The sequence below is a fragment of the Macaca thibetana genome, chromosome 4, assembly GCF_024542745.1.
Source record: "Macaca thibetana thibetana isolate TM-01 chromosome 4, ASM2454274v1, whole genome shotgun sequence".
Classification (NCBI taxonomy): domain Eukaryota; kingdom Metazoa; phylum Chordata; class Mammalia; order Primates; family Cercopithecidae; genus Macaca; species Macaca thibetana.
This window is the reverse complement of record NC_065581.1, coordinates 43,296,737-43,316,764: the sequence shown is the minus strand read 5'-3', so window position 1 is coordinate 43,316,764 and position 20,028 is coordinate 43,296,737. Positions and strand designations below refer to the sequence as shown.

The 20,028-nt window shown below is 46.0% G+C and overlaps 1 protein-coding gene across 10 annotated transcripts in view; it reads left to right on the top strand.

Annotated features, from left to right (window-relative positions):
- The window catches only part of TRERF1 (transcriptional regulating factor 1), a 227,846-nt gene that overhangs the window by 59,480 nt on the left and 148,338 nt on the right, over positions 1–20,028 (top strand). The gene's annotated exons all lie outside the window — the stretch shown is intronic.

Sequence of the window (20,028 nt, the reverse complement as noted above, 5' to 3'; positions counted from 1 at the left end):
GAAGGTGCTCATGAATTACTGGCTGTGCCTGGCTTCTCTGCTGTGCCTTCCAAGCCTTGCCCCCCACCGAGGTGGGCGTTGATCAGGGGTGGGTGTAGACAGGATAGCCTCTTGACAGAGGGAGCACGGGGATGGTATGGAGGGATGTGCTGTTGTTAGTGTAATGTCGGGGGAGAGTTGCAGTTTGGGGGTGACCTGGCTTGTCTCTTTGGGGTATATGGGGAAAGTATCAGAGGCCTGAACACCTGGACCTTCACCCTAGAGGGGTGTCTTCCTGGGCGTCACCTTACTGACTCTTTGTAGTTAGTCTTCTCAGGCTTTGAAAATCCAGATTTAAAAATCTAGTCTGTTTACTGTTTTATGGTCATAAAACCAACCTGTTATAGAAATAAGTTGGAACATATAGAAAATCATAGAGAAGAAAATAAAAACATCCATCCTTCTGGAAGAAACCAGTGTGAGGATTTGGAAGTTTACATCCCAGTCTTTTTTTTTTTTCCTGCATATATACATTGGAGAGTTTGCCTGCTTGTTCATTTTTACAGAACTGGAATCATACTGCACATATTGTTATATAATGTGCTTTAAAAACTCTATTGTAAGGATTTCCTAGTTGTACACTGCTCTTTTAAAACCTGACTTTCTGTGGTGGCACAGCATTCTATTATGCGGAAGTTCGATAACTTATTTAACCAGCCCCCCTATATTTAGTCATCTAAATTGCCTTCCATTTCTTTTGCTCGTTCACCTAACGCTGCAGTGGATTTGGGAATGCAGATTTTAATAGCTAGGTCACTGTTTTAGGAAAGAAATTCTCCGGTGAAGCACACTGAACCTAAATGGTTGCATTAGTTTCTGGTTTTGCCAGGCCTTGCACACTCCCGTGACCTTTGCACTCTGCAGTGAATTCACCATCTGGGTAAGCGCTGTACCTCTCCCGAATCTCTGTTCTGCCCTTTACTTAATTCTCATCATCCTTCAACCACTTCTCTGAGAAGCCCCCCTTCTCAGTGGCAGAGGGGATGACTAGAGGCCTTGGCTGCCCCAGAAGATACTGGTTCAAGTCCTGACAATGTCACTTGCAGAATGACAGTGAAAAATTTGTGGTACTTTTTTGAAACCCAGTTTATTTATCTGCAAGATGAGGGCAGGAATGCCTTTCTGGCCAGATGGTGAGGATAAAATACAGTAATGACCTCTGATGTGCTTTGTAACCTGAAGTACTACAAAAATGCTGGTTGTTAGCACTGACCACTTGGTCCATAGCCCTTGACCTCTTTGAGAGATGATTGACAATAGGACCTAGACCAGTGGTGTGTGTGGAAGCTGGCTCACACCAGCTTATGGGAGTTGACTGTGCACTTCTCTTCCCAACTCCACGTCCAGTGGCCCTCGCATCGACAACTTGAAACGCCATAGTGGGAGTATTTATACCATGGAAATTGACCACCGCTTTATGTGTGTGTGTGTGTGTGTGTGTGTGTGTGTGTGTGTGTGAGAGAGAGAGAGAGAGAGAGAGAGAGAGAGAGAGAGCTGCTTGTTAAACATTCACCTTACCAGCATTTCTCAGGACTTCGTCTCCAGTGTACTCATTTGACATTTGACATATGTTGTCTTGAGTTTGAATTTATAGTTCTTCTTTCATATGTTAATGTCTCATTTCCCCCAGCTGGACTGTAAGCTCTTGAGGGCAGGAATCAGGTATTTGAAGACTTTAATTGCTGGGATGATGCTATCAGAGACCCATAAAGCAGCCTTTGCGCAAATGAGCTTATCACTTTCAGGGACATGAAAAGATTTTCTGCTAAGACTGATGCTCTGAGGGACCCATAGTATCTATGCAGTCCCATGGCTCAGGCCTCTCTTAATGATCCTTTCTAGGTAGGTCTTACACACACAGAATTTCAGTTAGCCTAAAAACTGCCCAGGGTATAATGAAGAGGCTTTATTTCTCTCTGTTTCCATCAGTGACTATAATAATAATGGCTAACAAGTAATAGCTAACGTTTATCGATGGTTTGCTGTGTGCCAGGTACCTCCTAAATGCTCTTATGATCATTTTCTTGTTTAATGCTCACTCCAGTCACATAAAGAATATGTGATTATTATCTTTGTTTTGTAAATAAGGAAACTTAAAGATGTTAAGTGACTTGGTCGTGATTGAGGCACATCCAGGATCGACTCCTCATTCATTCACTCATTCATTTCTTCATTAATTTAGCAGGCATCACACCCCTGTCATGTGCCAGGCACTGCCTTGGCTCCCAGGATAGACAAAGCCAGCCCCTGCCCTCATGGAGCATTCCTTCCAAAGAGCAAGACAGATAATAAGTAAACGTGTACACATCTACTACAATGTCAGGTGTCGATGAGGTCTGCGAAGAAAATCAGTCATGGGAAGGAGATAGAGGCTGATGGGGTGAGGCTGGACTTTGGCTGTTTGGATTCCAACTCTGGATGTCTTTCTCCCAGTCCTTGAGACACAGCCCAGCCTGACCCTGGCCAAGCACCTTGCCCATACAGGCCTTCATCACATTTTAAGTTTTATTTTATTTTGGGAGCAAAGCTTTACTCTATGGGAAGGATTCCAGAAGACACTTTGAGAGCTCATGGTAAACTCGAATTAGGTACAAATGTACATAGAACCCTCCAACCCACTGCTCCATGTTCTGAGGGCCCACAGATGTCCTAGGCAGGTAGAGTAGGCGGGAAGGCTGAGGGTGAAGGTAGGGGCAGAAGAACGAGCTCTGTGGTGGCCAGCAGACGGGAGAGTATAGGCTCTTAGGATCCGAGACCCATAGGACCAGCGGCTTTTTAGAGATCATGTTCAAAGGGTACACGTGGATGCAGGAAGGCATGGGGGAGGGTGGGGTGGGGTGCAGGAGGACTCCCTGAGGCCATCTGCTGAGACTCTGTTCATCAGAGGCTGGAGCCCAGCTTTTCATTCCCTGCCCTGTGCCTTGTACGACATCACCCTATCTCCCAGAATTGTTCCCACCGACTGGGAAATAATGGCAGATGGGTGCAGCAATGTAGCTTAGGGACCTGTTGAAGGGCAGTCCTTAACCCTAGGCATTTAAGAGCCAGAGCAGATTACAAGGACAGGCTACTCTAACCCCAAAAATATCTTCTAGAAGATGGGACCTCCTGGTATCAAACAGACAAAAAGTATTTTAAGGTTGCCCTCTCTGCCCCCCATGCATTGCAGTCCAGTGTAGCTGAGCCAACATTTATTGAGCACCTGCCCCATGTAATTTGAGAAGATCTTGAAAAGCCCTGTCCTGGGAGATGGGAGAACTGGGATCCAGTACCTGGTCTCCCGTGAGTAAATTAGCTTTGTGATAACAGCTCTTGGTCCTGGTGTTCTCTGTAACAGGAAGGGGCTGGCCAAATGGTGTCCAGGTCCCCCTTTTGTTCTGACCTCTGTTCTAAGCTGGAGATAAGACAGGGTCCCACTCACAAAGCATTTCAGTCTTTCAGTTCCTTTTCCCAGTGGATCCCTCCCTGGAGTGCGGGGCTTGGGCAGGTGTTTGGAGAGGCCTGAGTAACCTGCAGAGCCGGCTCGTGTCTCCTCCAGGGTATTTCTTGGTCTGTGGGTGTCAAATGTTTTTTCCCCTTGTTCCCAGCTGTAAGCCACTTGGTACTAACTAGTGGTTAAGTGACCATTGCCCACACAGTGCGCTCCCCACAAAGTAAAGCTTGCCCACAACTGTTTTCCTAGCACCCCCACGTTGACGGGAGCAGTGAAATTTTGGCTGTACTTTCCTGAGGGCCGGGCGGTTGTGATTTCTGTCTTTCGTACAGTCCTGTGTGTCTCAGAACAGTACAGAGCCTCCTCATCCTGGTCTCTCCGACGGCCTCCCACTGAAACCTTATAGTGATACCAGTGTGAACGCATAGGCTTCAAAAATAAAAAGTTACGAGGTGAGGAAGCAACAGGAAGTGGGGAAGCGAGTAGAACAAAGCTTGTGATATGTACTCAGAACGCTGTTGACCTTTTTTTTTTTTTTTTTTTTCTCTTTTTAAAATCACATAGCTCTCTCAAATGGTTGGGGTAGAAGTTCTTGTTTGTTTTAAATGGTTGTGCCTCTTACGAGGCCTGTGGAGAGAGTGAGTAGTGAGTGTGAAACAAGTTTAGGGAAGATGTAACTCCCCCTCCACACACACAGAACTTGGCAAAGGGTATGCAAATTCGTGTCAGAGGCTGTTGATCCTTTCACTCTACTTTGCTTAATTAAAGGCTGGGAAAGTTATTTAAATTGTCCCTCTTGTATACCTTCCTTTGTATGACTAGATTAGCTCCTGGACTTGAAGACGTGGGGAAAGCAGAATTCTCCCCCGACACTTTTTCCTTCTTTGCCTCTACCTCAGTTTTTCATTTCCACCTGATGACTTGAAAAAGGAGAAGCAATTCAATAATTAGTTTCAAAGACTGTAAAGAGCCCACGTATATTAACTTTAACAAAACCCCGTCAAACTTAAAATGCCTCTTGTTGGGGAAGGCACATTTCACACATACAAGGGACAAGTCACTGGCTGGCCAGATGGAGAGAGAGATTGTTCCTTTAGACAACTAGCTTTTCATTTGAAGAGCAAACGTGGTCCTGAGAAATGAAGCTTCTGATAGGCACTCCCTCTTGGTAGGACTCTTTGTAGGACTAGATTAGCTCTTGGACTTGAAGACATGGGAAAGTAGAATTCTCCCCCGACACTTTTTCTTTCTCTGCCTCTACCTCCATTTTTCATTTCCAACTGATGACTTGAAAAAGGAGATCACTTAGCTCACTTAGCTCAGGTTGAGTTAGTTCTGTAGGGGCTTTGAGTGGGTTTGAGCTCACAGTAATAGCTGTGCTAATGATAAGAGCTATGTGTTTGTGTGGGCTTCACCTGAATTGCCTCATTTTCCCTTCCTATCAAGCATTTGGGAGGGAAGGCATTATAGATGCTTAATCAACGATGGCTGGATAATATTAATAATGAAAGAATGAAAACAGGAATGGTGAGCCCATGCTTGCTGGGCACATTCTTTGGGGTTCAGAGTCTCTGTGCTAGGTCACTGGTCTGGTCTTATTTAACGCCAAGGGATGCCAATGGAGAGATGGGCAGTGGAGACCTCCAGCAGTGACCCGAAGTGATGGAGCAGTGTCCTGCCCCTTAGTTCACTCGTATCACAGCCTGCGTCTCCCACGTTGCCTTCACTGGCATCAGTTTCTGAGAGGGCTGGGCTTGGGGTGTGGTCTGTAGCCTGGCAATAGAATGTCTCTCTAGGGCCAGCTTTTCCTTGTCCAGGACACATCCTGACCCGGCATCCTCCAGCTTTGCCGATGGATAGGCAGACTGGCCACTGACACACAGAGGTGCACCTCGCTTCCTGCCTGTGCCATAGCCTTGCAGATTTCAGTGTCAACTGTATTCTACTGGAAGTACACCAGGGAGTGGGCTGTTTTAAAGAAAAGCTAATGGTTTGTCTCGATTTTTTCTTTTTTAAGTACCTCCTCTCCCCATTTCTATCTTATGTCTATGGTATTTTGGCTTTGTCATTCTCAGATTGTGTTTAAGGCCTGCTCTGGGTGTCTAGGTTCCAGTCTTGGTGGAAGGATTCAGTAACAGAGGCTGTTTTCACCTGCAGGACCCTCTAGACACACAGTGCATCCAGACTGATCCACACTGGGGCCCATGACTTGGATACCTGCCTGCCTCCCTGTGGTTTCATTTCTGTTTTGTTTTGTTTTGTTTTTTTGTTTTCCTCTAATCTTGTTTGGTGGAGGCATGGAAGCCATAAGCTGGACTGTCTGCTAATTCAGTGAAGTTGTACACAATGAATGGAACACGCAGGACATGAGACTGAAACCTTTTTTAAAAACCAAGTGGATTGCCTCCAGTGGCTGTTTGACACTCCTGGGCTAATTCTGGGAGTTCTAATCAACTTACTAACGGCATCCCCACCTTCTGAAATACCCAAGCCTTAGGTGTCTCTTACTCTGGCAGTGCCACCAAGCTGCTTAAAGGTGTGCTAGGTGATGGTAACTGGCATTTTTCAGGTGGATGAAACTTGGGGATATGCTTTCAGGCATATCTTATGGCAGTCTGATTTTCAGCTTTTTATGGAAGCTGTACCAACTTGACTGTGGTTGGTGGCCACTCTGCGGACTTGCTGCCAGGCCAGCCAGCACTGAGTTGAGACTGTGTAGGTGTGCTAAGCTCATATTTTTCCTGCTCTTCTGGTTTTGAAGGTTGGACATCTCTACCTGCATGATAGATAATTAAAAACAGATGAAAAATAATTCGAACCCAGCCTCACTTTAGTATTTCCCATCCTGTTCCAGTCCTGCCTGAATAAAGTTGCCTTAAAAAAAACCCACAATGAAATCAAAACTGCATCTTTTAACAACATTTATTTGAGTTCAGCCCAGGTTCTCTTATCTCCAAATTGGTTTTGATGCCCTGATAGCCAGGCAGCTCCCTGGCTAGAATCTTTCATGTTAAATGTAGTGTCTTGGGCTGGGTGCAGTGGCTTACGCCTGTAATCCCAGCACTTTGGGAGGTGGAGGTGGGAAGATCGCCAGTCTGGGCAACAGAGTGAGACCCTGTCTTTACTAAAAATGTAAAAATGAGCCAAGCGTGGTGGCATGTACCTGTGATCCCAGCTACCTGGGAGGCTAGATGGGAGGATGGCTTGAGACTGGGAGGCAGAAGTTGCAGTGAGCTGAGATTGCGCCACTGCACTCTCGCCTATACCACAGAGCCAGACCCTGTCTCAAAAAATAAATACATAAATAAATAAAGGTAGCATCTTGGTTTACTGATGTAAAAATTCTTGTGGGAAATGTGGCCCCGAATGTGAACATATGAAATTGGCTTTTTTCCCCCCAATTAAAAAGTGATTCACTATCTTTGTTTGATTATTGAAGTACTATAATGAATTCAGTGTTCAGCACTGGGGAGGCGTTGCCTCCCACACTCACCCATGAACAGAGCGAGTGCATTTGAACATAAAATTAATAGAGTTTGTGGCTTAGAAAACCACCTTGTCATTAACCACCAGTGCATGCCAGCCTGAAAGATGTTCTTGTGCCAGAGTAAACCACAAGGTTGTGGAAAAACGTAAAGGAAATGGGGGGTAACTTAGTAGTGAAAGGTAAAGGCTGGTAGGTAGGGGATATGTTGGAGGGGCTGCAGAGTAGAGAAAGAAGGAAGGAAAGCTAATTCTGGCTGGAGCTTCTCGGCCCTTAGGCAGGCTTGGACTTCACTAGTGAGAGGTTTGCAGCATGTGAGCTAAATATTGATGTTCTAGTTTCTGCATTTCCTTAGATTTGTATTTTGAAACTTCTCAGAAAAGGCAGTGAAAAGGAAATAGATTACGTTTGTTGGGGCAGAGTGGGTTTACCCTCAGTGACCCACCTTTGTTAAATTAGACTTAATTCTTAGATCCTGTGTAAAAAACAACAGAATTGTTTTTAAAGCCCCCAAAATAAATAAAAATTTAGACTTAATTCATCTAGGACAGTAGTTCTGAAGTCGAAGTGGTTTTGCCTTCAGGGGACATTTGGCAATGTCTGGAGACATTTTTGGGTGTCATAATTGGTGATGGTGGTGATGATGGTAGGGAGTGCTGGCAAGTGATAGGTAAAGGCCAGGGATGCTGCTAAACATCCTACATGTGCAGGAACCCCCTCCCCAACAAAGAATGATCAGCCTGAATGTCAATAGTTGTGAAGTCTTGACCTAAGAGCTTACTTGCTGCCCATCTCATCCTCAGAGAGAGCAGTGTCTCAGCACTGGGCTGTGAGAGGAACATCCTTCTGCTGAAATGCAACCCCCAGCCCTGGAGAGCTTCCCGCTCCGAAGATCCGGAGGGCTCCCAGGAGTTGGCTTCTTGATCCATCTGTGATAATTTTGCAGCTTAGAGGTGTTTCCACCTTTTCCTTCTAACATTTCTCCGTCATGTCTTGTTGCTACACAGACCTGTCCCCAGCATTAATTCTCTAATCCAGTGCTTTTTGTCCATGCTCCACGCCAAGTGCTACAATTTGGTTTTTTCTTGCTTTTCTATCTATTCCACCCATTGGAGAAGTCTTTGGTCCTCTTTAGGGAATCTGCTTTTTTCTTTCTTTTCTTTTCTGTTTTGTTTTGTTTTGTTTTTTGTTTTTTGGGCTTTTTTTGAAACGGGGTCTCGCTGTGTCACCCAGGCTGGAGTGCAGTGGCATGATCTCGGCTCACTGCAACCTTTGCCTCTTGGGTTCAAGCGATTCTCTTGCCTCAGTCCCCGAGTAGCTGGGACTACAGGCACCTGCCATCAAGCACTTTACTAGTCTTTACTAAAAATACAGTCACTGTATGTCAGAACCTGAGACATTTGAACTGGTAACATGGCAAAACCCTGTCTCTACTAAAAATACAGTGCCTGACACAGGGTTTCGCCACATTGACCTCAAACTCCCGACCTCAGGTGATTTGCTCACCTCGGCCTCCCAAAATGCTGGGATTATAGGTGTGAGCCACCACACCTGGTGAGAATCTGCTTTTTTTCTATCCCAAAACAGAGGTTAATGAATCTCTGAATTGTTATTCTGCATAGGACATGCTCTGTGTGCCATTTCCCCCCATATAGAGAATTAGAACTGTGAACTATTTAATAAACTATAGGCTTACCGCCAGTATGTGTAAAACACTTACCTCTTTCAGGTCACTTTTTGACAAGTTTCAGGTAAGAATGATAGCATATTAAATTATTAGGCAGTTTTATGACTGTGCAGAGAAGATTTATCCTTTGATGAATAAATATTGCCGTAGCCCAATTTAGAACTTGACAAATGCTGATTTACAGCTTAAAATATAAGGGTTATTTTATGATGAATTGGCAGTGGTGGTGGGGTAGGTTTAAAAGTGATGTCAGTGGCGCCTTTGAGTAATATGCCATTAAAACACTGCCACAGGCAGAGCTGCAGGGAGGATTCTCAGGTGACTTCTAGGGGTGCCTGCCGCTCCTGATAGGTTTCGGGGTTCAGGTCACTTTGTGATGTACGGTCTCAGCTGATAGTACTTGGAGGCATTATTGAAAGTGTGAGTGCCCCTGCGTCCCTGGCAGTTGTTATTACAGTGCACCTTTTAAAGGGTTCTGCCTCCCTGTCCACGTAACTTCAGGGTGGTGGTGGCCCCAGTGTCAGTACATTTTTCAAATGATGGGAAGGTAATTTTGAGGAAGAACATTTTCAAAACCCTGTTAAGAAGAGAATCTGGTGAGCTCCTTGTGTGTTCTTGTTGTGTTGATCATCCTACTTTTTTTTTTTTTTTTTTTTTTTTTTTTTTTTTTTTTTTTTTTGAGACGGAGTCATGCTCTGTCGCCCAGGCTGGAGTGCAGTGGCCGGATCTCAGCTCACTGCAAGCTCCGCCTCCCGGGTTCACGTTCTCCTGTCAGCCTCCCAAGTAGCTGGGACTACAGGCGCCCGCCACTTCGCCCGGCTAGTTTTTTGATTTTTTAGTAGAATGGGGTTTCACCGTGTTAGCCAGGATGGTCTCGATCTCCTGACCTCGTGATCCGCCCGTCTCGGCCTCCCAAAGTGCTGGGATTACAGCTTGGCCGATCATCCTACTTTTGAATCAGAAAACCAGGACCAGGTCGGGTACAGTGGCTCACACCTGTAACCTCAGCACTTTGGTAGGCCGAGACAGGCAGATCACTTGAGGTCAGGAGTTTGAGACCAGCCTGGACAACATGGCAAAACCCCGTCTCTACTAAAAATACAAAAATTAGCCGGGCGTGGTGGCACACCCTGTAATCCCAGCTACTCAGGAGGCTAAGGCAGGAGAATCGCTTGAACCTGGGAGGCGGAGGTTGCAGTGAGCCGAGATCACACCACTGCACTCCAGCCTGGGCAACAAGGACATGGTGAAACCCTGTCTTTACCAAAAATAGAAAAAACTAGCTAAGCATGGTACCAAATGTTTGTAGTCCCAGCTTCTCAAGAAGCTGAAGTGGGAGAATTGCTTGAACCCAGGAGGTCGAGGCTGCAGTGAGCCAAGACTGCACCACTACACTCCAGCCTTGTTGACAGAGTGAGACCCTGTCTCAAAAAACAACAACAAAAAACAAACAAACAAAAAACTGAAACATTTGAACTGATGAGTATGGATACTTATAGGAATAGAGGATTTAAAATTATAGCTGGCCGTAATGTGTGTTGCATGCATGCACACATGGTGATGGTAGAATTACATCAGTTACTTAGAAACTTTTTCCTTTTGCTTGCTTCCTATTGATTGATTTAATAGTTGAGGTGTGTACATGATATAAAATTTGCAAGTTATGAAGAGTCTAAAGTGGGTTAAATAATTCTTTCTGCCCCCAGCTACCCATTTCTCCTCTCTATAGGTAACCACTTTTATTAGCTTTTGGGATATCTTTTCAAAGATAATCTATGCATATAAATGTGTATATGAATACATACTATTTTTCAACAACTGTTGGCATACTGTTCATGTTATTCTGTGGCTTGCTTGTGTTACCTAGCAATATACATTGAAAATTATTCCATATTATGACATAGAGGATATAGAGGATACCCTCATTCTTTTTTTTTTTTTTTTTTTTTTTTTTTTAGACAGAGTCTCTGTCTCTGTCACCCAGGCTGGAGTGCAGTGGCGCAGTCTTGGCTCACTGCAAGCTCTGCCTCTGGGGTTCACGCCATTCTCCTGCCTCAGCCTCCTGAGTAGCTGGGGCTACAGGTGCCCACCACCACGCCCGGCTAATATTTTGTATTTTTAGTACAGATGGAGTTTCACCATGTTAGCCAGGATGGTCTCAATCTCCTGACCTCATGATCCGCCTGCCTCAGCCTCCCAAAGTGCTGGGATTACAGGCATGAGCCACCGTGCCCAGCTGCCCTCATTCTTTTAAATTTTTTTTTCCTTTTTTCTTTTTTATAGCTGCATAACATTCCATTTTACAGAAGAATCACAAGTTATTAAAGCAGCCCTCCAAACTGGATATTGTAGTTATTTCCAATCTTTTGTCATAAATCCCACTGCAGTGAGTATCCTTGTATATGCTTTATTTTGCATATATAGGAGTATGTCTGTAGGATAAATTCCTAGAAGTCGAACTGCTGGTAAAAGCATCTCTACATTTGTGATATTGATAGACATACTAAGTATCCTTTCAAGGAGGTTGTAGCAATTTACACTGAAACCATCAATGAATGAGACATTCTCACCACTTGTTGGTGAGGATGTCTCATTCATTGATGAGTTACCAGTAAGTTGTCAGACTTTTTTTATCTTTGCCTATCTGATGGATGAAAATTGGTATCTCAGTTTTAATTTGTATTTCTTTTATGAGTATGGTTGAGCGTCTCACAAGTTTAAGATTCATTTGTATTTTCTTTTGATTCATAGTCTGCCCATGTTTCTGTTGAGTTGTTGGTCTTTCCAAGTCTTTCAGATTTGGTATCTCTTTGACCCATTTCTGTATTTGGTGTAGCCCACTCTGGGGACTGAGGCAAGCTGTGCATTCGAACGAGGCTTTGGTGAGTGGGATGGATCAACTGTCTGGTGATGAAAAGGAGTCCATTTTCTTGGGTGTGGCCATTGCTGTATTGGAGGCTGCTGGGGGCTCCAAGCTTGGTGGTTTCTGGTCCTCGCCCCTGCAGTGCTCATCAGAGCGGGGAGCTGTCTTACTCACATGGAGAGCAAATGCCTCCTGGTGGGTTGAACACGTGAGGAAGGGTTGGTGAGGAGATGGACATAAATGAGACTAGGAAAGCCAGGGCTGGGAGGACGAAGGGGGTGTTGGGGGGTATCCAGAGCACGGAGTATTGGCATTTAGGCAGATTCATAGGAAAGAGGCATGATAGTGACACTGGAGATTTTCAAATACACAGTGTCCAGGAAGTCGGGAGAAATAGGATACATTTGGATTTAAACAGTATGTGAGTTACATTTTCAAAACTATGCTGGATATGTTGTTTTGTTTTGTTTTGTTTTGTTTTCAAGACAAGGTCTCACTTGGTCAACCAGGCTGGAGTGCAGTGGAGTGCAGTGACAGAATCTCAGCTCACTGTAGCCTTGACCTCCTAAGCTAAAGCGATCCTCCTACTTCAGCCTCCCTAGTAGCTAGGACTACAGGCGTGTACCATCACACTCAGCTAATTTTTTATTTTTTGGAGAGCCAGGGTCTTGCTATCAATATGTTTTTTCTCCCCAACGTCCAGACAACTTTTGAGATGTTTAGCTAAACACAAAGCAGTGGTTCTCAACTGGGAGTGATTTTGCTCCATACCCACTCTACCCCCCAAGCCCCAAGAGGCATTTGGCAATGTCTGGAGACATTTCAGTTGTTGTGTTTTGGGAGAGATGGAGAGGAAGGAGAATGCTACTGGCATGTAGTGGGTGGTGGCCAAGGATGCTACTAAACATCCTGCAGTGCAGAGGACAGCTCCCTATTTTACCCCAAATCCCATGTTCAAGACATGAAAGCCCTGATGTAAAGCAAATGGGGTCTGGTTGTTAATATGGAAAAAAAAAAGCATCACGAATCCACTGTTTCCTTCTGTTTTCAGACATTTTGGACACTCTTTTATGGCACAGTGGGACTCACTGATTTACATTCAGAAAAACTTCACCTGAAAAGGCGTGGAGGCCTAGGAAAAACATGGAGAATTTTAGTTGAAAGTGCAACCAGCAGGCCGGGCGCGGTGGCTCAAGCCTGTAATCCCAGCACTTTGGGAGGCCGAGACGGGCGGATCACGAGGTCAGGAGATCGAGACCATCCTGGCTGACACGGTGAAACCCCGTCTCTACTAAAAAATACAAAAAACTAGCCGGGCGAGGTGGCGGGCGCCTGTAGTCCCAGCTACTCAGGAGGCTGAGGCAGGAGAATGGCGTGAACCCGGGAGGCAGAGCTTGCAGTGAGCCGAGATCTGGCCACTGCACTCCAGCCTGGGCGGCAGAGCAAGACTCCGTCTCAAAAAAAAAAAAAAAAAAAAGAAAGTGCAACCAGCACACTGTTTTTAAAATAAGTCAGTACCCTGTGTCCTAACTTTTCAGACTGTGAGAGCTGAGACCTGTCAGTGACCACTGGCTCCACCCTACTGCCTTCTGCTTGGCAGCTTTTTTTTTTTTTTTTTTTTTTTGGTCATGTCTTTGAGAAGGCTTTTGCTAAGAGGATCACTCTTTCTCTTAAGGATACTCTGGACACAGGAGATGGGATTTTTTAACCTGAGGCTGAAAGGGTCTAAAAGCGTCATTGATGCATCAGGTGGCATTTTCAGTGTGTCCGTGCTCCCCACATGGTAGACCCTGCTGTGCTATGAGTCTCCTGTGCCCTCAGGATGCCCGTCTCTGGGTGGCCTTCCATGTTCAACCCTGGAGACTCAGAGGAACCGTAGAAATACCCAAGGGTTTGGGCACCACACTCGGGAACCACACTGCAGGGTTGAAATCTTCACTCCTCACTCCTCACCTGTTCATTATTTTGGGCAGGCCTCCGTTGCCTTGTCTGTAAAATGGGAATAGTATTAGTACTGTAATGAGGATTAACTGAGTGTGGGAAGGTGCTTAGAATGGCACCAGTAAGTGTTAGCTATTATAATTGTGATGATGATGATTATTGGTTGCAGCCACCGGCAGTTCCAGCCTTCTTGCCCCTCCTCTTCAGTCCTGTGGAAACCCTTTGCCAAGATCAGCCAGCACACTAGATTCTAGGGGAGCCTCCGATGGCATCCCTGAGCCCTGCTGTGCTTGAATACTTCTCCCCGAGTCCGGGATGGGCTCTGCTTCTCCCAGGATGAATCTTGTGCTGAGACAGTTCCCCTCCCTCCTCGCCCACCCTTCCCTCCTCCATTGAGGAAGGAGTGGCCCCGCCTCTCTTGAGATGGGCTTCTTATCCCGCAACCTAAGAGGATGGTTGTAGAACCCAGCTTCAATCAGGGCTGGGCTGGCGGGCTCCTTGCTCTTGGTCCTCAAGGTGCATTTCAGCTCAGTCTCACCACAGTCACCAGAAAGGGCTATTTATAAAACGAGGACAGCCTTTGGTCCGACCCTATAAACAGTCTTGCTAGGAAGTCATTAGGTGAAGCTGATTTTTCATTTCTTTTCATTCAGCTTGGAGCTTCATACTCAGATAGGTTAATGGCTAGGGATCACAGGGTCTTATGCCTGGGTGGGTGGTCCAATCCCTGTATTTGGTGGTTTCTTAAAACAAGGCGCTGGTTGAACCAGCACCTTGTTTTAAGAAACCACCAAATACTGAGACACCTTATGGGATGCAGCGAGGTGACAGAGGGAAAGAGGCAGATAAACCCTGTCTCCGGGGAGCTTGTAGTCCAATGGGGGCAGCACAGCCCCTGCCAACAGGGACTCCCAATCTGTTAGGGAGACACAGCCTCTGTCCTCAGGGAGCCCCCGTCTGAGGGGGAAGGCATAGGAGGAGGTGCAGGATGAATTCAGACTGATGGTGAAACAGTTCATGTTCTTCAGGAGCTCCCAGTCTGATGGGGGAGAGACAGACCCTGCTCATCCAGCCTGATGGAGGATACTTGAGTCTTGCTTTCTAACTCAGTTTGATGATGTGTGATACAAAGAGAATCCTCATGGAAATGGATGTTTCCATTCTTAAACCCCTAACTTACTTTCTCCCAGGACGGAAGTGGAGGAGGCAGGAGAGAGTGTGGCAGCCTGGGCAGAAGAGATGTAGTGGTGCCTGCTGATGTGGCCCCTCTATGGGCCCAACCCCCCTCTGGAGCCCATGCAGAGGCTGTGCTATCTTTAGTGGTTGCCCTTTGTAATCTTTAGAGGACATTGCTGACGTGGCTCTTTCCTGGGTTGGACCTTTTCCCCTAGAGAGCCATGCCCTTTGGGGAGTGAGAAATTGCTATACAGTGGGGTGGGCACTGGGGAATTGTTGGGGGCTTCTCGAACTTGGCTGCTGTTCCCTACTTTCTCTCAAGTCAGGGGGTGAGACTTTTAGACCCTTTGGGCAATCTGTCTTAGGGTCAGAAAAGAAGACTTTTGAAGAAGAGATACAAAGTATCATCTAGCCTGACCTTCTCATGTCACAGAGGAGAATATGGAGGCCCAGAGAAGGGAAGGGTTTTTATCAGCATTACACACTGCTTAGAGGCTGTGTCCTGGGCTTCAGCCTGGCTCCTGAGTCTATCGCTGTCATTGGCGTGCCTCACACAGGCTGCCTGGTAATAGCAGTGGTCAGGGAAGTCCTGTTGAGGCTTGGTCAGGTCAGTTATTCCCTAGCTCAGAGTCCTGCATGCTCCATCTCCCCCAGAGAAAAGGCCAAGGGCCTAACTGGCCTCAGGGCCGGTCTGCCCTGGCTCTCACTGCCCCTGCCCACCCCTCACATTGCTAACCTGCCCGCTCCTCCTCACTCTTACCACACTGAACTCCTGGTTGTTCCTGAGATTCCCACCTCAGGGCCTTTTGCACTTGCTGATCCTCTGCCTGGAATATCTCCCCCCAGGTATCTGCATGGCTGACTCTGCTCCTCCTGCAGAGACCCCTGCCCCGACCATCCTAGATAAAACACCCTCCTTCCTCACCATTCTCTATCCCTCTTCTCCTGTATTCCTTTTCTCTAGAGCCTTTATCATCATCTGGCATGGCATATATTTATTTAACTCTTTCTTTCTTTCCTCCCTGTGGAATGTAAACACCAAAACTTGTTCTGTTTTGTTCACTACTCTGTCCCCGGCACCTAGAATATGCCTGGCGCAGGCTGGGCATGGTGGCTCACACCTGTAATCCCATGTCATCCCAGCACTTTAGGAGGCCAAGGCAGGTGGATTGCTTAGGCTCAGGATTTCAAGACCAGCCTGGGCAACATGGCAAAACTCTGTCTCTACCAAAAATACAAAAATTTTCCAGGTGTGGTGGTGCACGTCTGTGGTCCCAGCTACTTGGGAGGCTGAGGTAGGAGGATCACTGATGCCTGGAAAGTCAAGGCTGCAGTGAGCTGTGATTGCACCACTGCACTCCAGGCTGGGTGACAGAGCAAAACCCTGTCAAATAAATAAATAAATAAATAAATAAATAAATAAACATGCCTGACACATAGTAAGTGTCCAGTATCTATCTGTTAAAAGAAGGAAGGGAGCAAAGGTTGCGGGGAGGGAGGAAAGATAAACACAAATGGAAATGAAAGGCCTCCAGGCACTTGGTATTAAGGATGGTTTGATTTGGTTAGTCTCGTCTATAGGAAAAGGACACAATGGGCTGGGGTGGTGGAGACTCCACTGCTTTCCAGTGGCCATCTGGATCCATCTCTTTGGCATAGTAGGCTGGCAGCATTTTCTGTCGACCCTGATCTCCATTCATCGTGCATGGTCCTTGTACCTACCATGCCTAGACTCCCTTTTCTGGCAAGGAAAAGGCATGTAGTAGAAGATGAGCTGAGGATCCAGGGAAAGACTGTGGGGGACAGTACACACAAAATATATTTAAAAAAATTTTTTTTTGAGATAGGCCCTTATTCTGTCACCCAGGCTAGAGTGCAGTGGTGCCATCATGGCTTACTGCAGACTCTACCTGCTGGGCTCAGTTGATCTCCCACCTCAGCCTTCCGAGTAGCTGGGACTGCAAGTGCATGCCACCATGCCTGCCTTTTTTTTTTTTTTTTTAATGTTTGGTAGAGACAGTGTCTCACTATGTTGTCCAGGCTAGTCTCGAACTCCTGGACTCAAGCGATCTGCCTGCCTTGGCCTCTCAAAGTGCTGAGATTAGAGGTATGAGCCACGGGCCCAGCCTACAATATATAAATTTTGATTGTGTTCATAAAATTGGGAGGTTGGGAGGGGAAGCTGAAAGCTCCCAGGTTTAGGTCCTGCCCCTTTTTTTGTGGGTGGCCTTGGACAGTTACTTCCCCTCTCTCAGCCCCAGCTTCCTCATGTATAAATGAGAATTGGACTAGGCATCGACTCTCCTAGGGATCCATGCAGATGGGCTTTGGGGGTCTTTGTCTCAGAAGGGCCAGTGATCTAGGTTGTTCCCGAGGTCCCTTCTAGTACTGACATCCGTGTAGACCTCTGCATTTGAAACTCTGCCCTCTTTGGATTGAACATCAGCTTTTTGATGAAACCATGACTTTCTTGATAAGCTGAAAATAAAGGTGACAGTTAAAAAAAATAAATGTTTAAAAAGTTTTCTCAGTGCTGGTTACTTTAGTAAATGTGGGGTTTTTTTTTTTTTCTTTTTTCTTCTTGGTCTTAACCTATAAGCAATCACAAGATCAAACAAGTTTCAGTTTGAGTTCATTCTGCTTGACAGTCTGAGCCTGTATCGCCTTGACTTATCAAGTTTGCTTTCAGCTAGTCTGGCTGTTTTGGGGAGGCCTTATCAGCCAAGTGTTCAGCCCTCAGAGTAGGAAGATGTGGTCTTGGGCTTTCTTTGGAAGCTGGTACCCCTCACCCACTTATCTCCACCTCCCCTCAACCCTTCATCTGCCCCTCAACCTGGCCAATGAGCTGCTATAACACAGTAGTAACAGTCCTACTAACTTTGGAAAGATCATCAAATTCTTCCCCCTTCCCAAACCCTTCCCCCTTACCCAGAACTAGATACGTAATTTACTGGGCCCAGTGCAAATGAAAATGTGAGGCCTCTTGATTAAAAATCATTAAGACTTTTAAGATGGTGACAACAGCACATTCAGCAAGCGTTGGGTCCTGTGAGACTGCACAGGCCACACGTCCCTAAAGCCAGTGCTGCCCTTGCCACTTTCATCTTAGGTTACCAGGACCAACCATGGAGATGTATATAACACAATTTGAGAGGCACTGAACATTCCCTCAGAAGGAATTTGAGTTATTTCTGTCATGGCCTGTGTGATTCAGTGCTGCTATCCTGAGCCACTGTGTGTTTGGAAAATCCGTACAACTGTGTAGGGAGGATTTGGATGGTGCCCATGAGTCCTGGTAGAAGGGGCAGAGAAGGATGATTTATAAATGTTTATACTGCCCAAGCAGCCCCACGGGTGCTGAGAGCATCATTTGTTCTGTCCTTTAAAAAGTATTTTCATAGATAAATGAAATGTGGTATATCCATACAATGGAATATTATTCATCCATAAAAGTGGTTAGAGTACAATACATGCTACAACATGCATGAACCTTGAAGACATTATGCTGAGTGAAAGAAGCCAGACACAAAAGACCACCTATTATATGATTCCATTTGTATGAAATGTCCAGAATGGGCAAATCCACAGAGATAAAAAAGCAGCTGTCAGGAGAAGAGAGGAAAAGAGAGTGACTGCAAATGGGTGTGGGGTTTCTTTAGGATGATAAGAATGTCCTGAAATTAAGTAGTCACAGTAATAGTTGTACCACCTTGTGACTATGCTAAAAATCAGTGAATTGTACACCTTAAAAGAGAGTGAAGTTTTTATTATGCTGATTCAATTTTGATTTTTAGTTAGCCCTGGCACAGTGGCTCATGCCTGTAATCCCAGCACTTTGAGAGGCTGAGATAGGTGGATCACCTGAGGTCAGGATTTTGAGACCAGCCTGACTGACGTGACCCCGTCTCTACTAAAAATACGAAAATTAGCCGGTTGTGGTGGCTCACACCTGTAATCCCAGCTACTTGAGAGGCCGAGGAAGGAGAATCGCTTGAACCCGGGAGGCAGATGTTGTAGTAAGCTCAGATTGTGCCACTGCACTCCAGCCTGAATGACAAGAGCAAAACTCCGTCTCAAAAAAAAAAAATTGTTTTTATTTTTTAAAAATTACCTAGAGGAGGCCAGGTGCGGTGGCTCATGTCTGTAATCCCAGCACTTTGGGAGGCTGAGGTGGGCAGATCATGAGGTCAAGAGATCGAGACCATCCAGGCCAAGATGGTAAAACCATGTCTCTACTAAAAATACAAAAATTAGCTGGGCATGATGGCGCATGCCTGTAATCCCAGCTACTCGGGAGACTGAGGAAGGAGAATCACTTGAACCCGAGAGGCCGAGGTTGCAGTGAGCTGAGATCACGCCACTGTACTCCAGCCTGGTGACAGAACAAGACTCCGTCTCAAAAAAAAAAAAAAAAAAAAAAAAAAAAAAAAAAAAAAAAATCAGCTAGACGAAAAGTCGTGAACATTTAACCCTCTGCCCTTCTGGGTGTTGATTCAGCACAGGAGCGGCCTTCTGCCTTCCATGTGTATCTCCCTCTTACTCCTGTCTCTCCCCTACCCCAGCCACAGATCATCTCTCAGACATCCCTCACACAAAGCCTGTTTTCCAGGAAGATCCTCTAGAAGCTTTCATGCTAAGCGGATATGTGGCTGCTAAGACTTAGCTTCTCCAAGGCATTTGCATATTAACTTGTAAAAGGAGAAACCTTTTAGGTGAGAGGAATGAATGTTTAATTTTAGAATTCCAAGTAAGAGCAAGCATGTGTGAAAGGTTTTTATTTTGTTTGGGGTAGTGCCCTGGAACTGGGGGTGGCCAGGCCCCCTTCACACTGATTGGGCTGACCCCAAGACTTGAGGAGCTTGGTGGTGAGCAGCAGGCTGAGAAATATCCTCTTCAGGACAAGCAGTTTCCCCCAGACCCAGCCACACGGCCTTCACATTTTCCAAAGGGGGGACATTGTGACTTTTGAGGCTGCTGGAGGAGACAGCTTCTCATCAGGTTTCATTTCTTCCCTGTTTAATGTGCTTGGTTTTTGAATCAAGGGGACCCTATTTGAGACAAGATAAGAACCCCTTGCTTGGTTCTTATCTGCTTTGGACCCTGTGAAGTTCACTTCTGCTTGCCCTTGCCCAGGAGTTCGCCAGGCTCCCACTTCCCTCTTTACACCTCCTGCACCTTCCCCCTCCTTCCCCATCGTGATAGTGATCACAGCCCCCCATAGTAATCACAGCCACAGTCTTCAAGACCAGTTTAGTTCAGGCTTCTTCACCTGTCTTTGAGAATCCTCTTTATTCAGTGTGTAACCGTAACCTTCCTCCTTCATATTCTTTGTGGTCCCTGGACGCTGAGACTTTTGTCTTAATCACCTTTGGACTTTAGTGCCTGGCATGGTGCTTGGACACAGT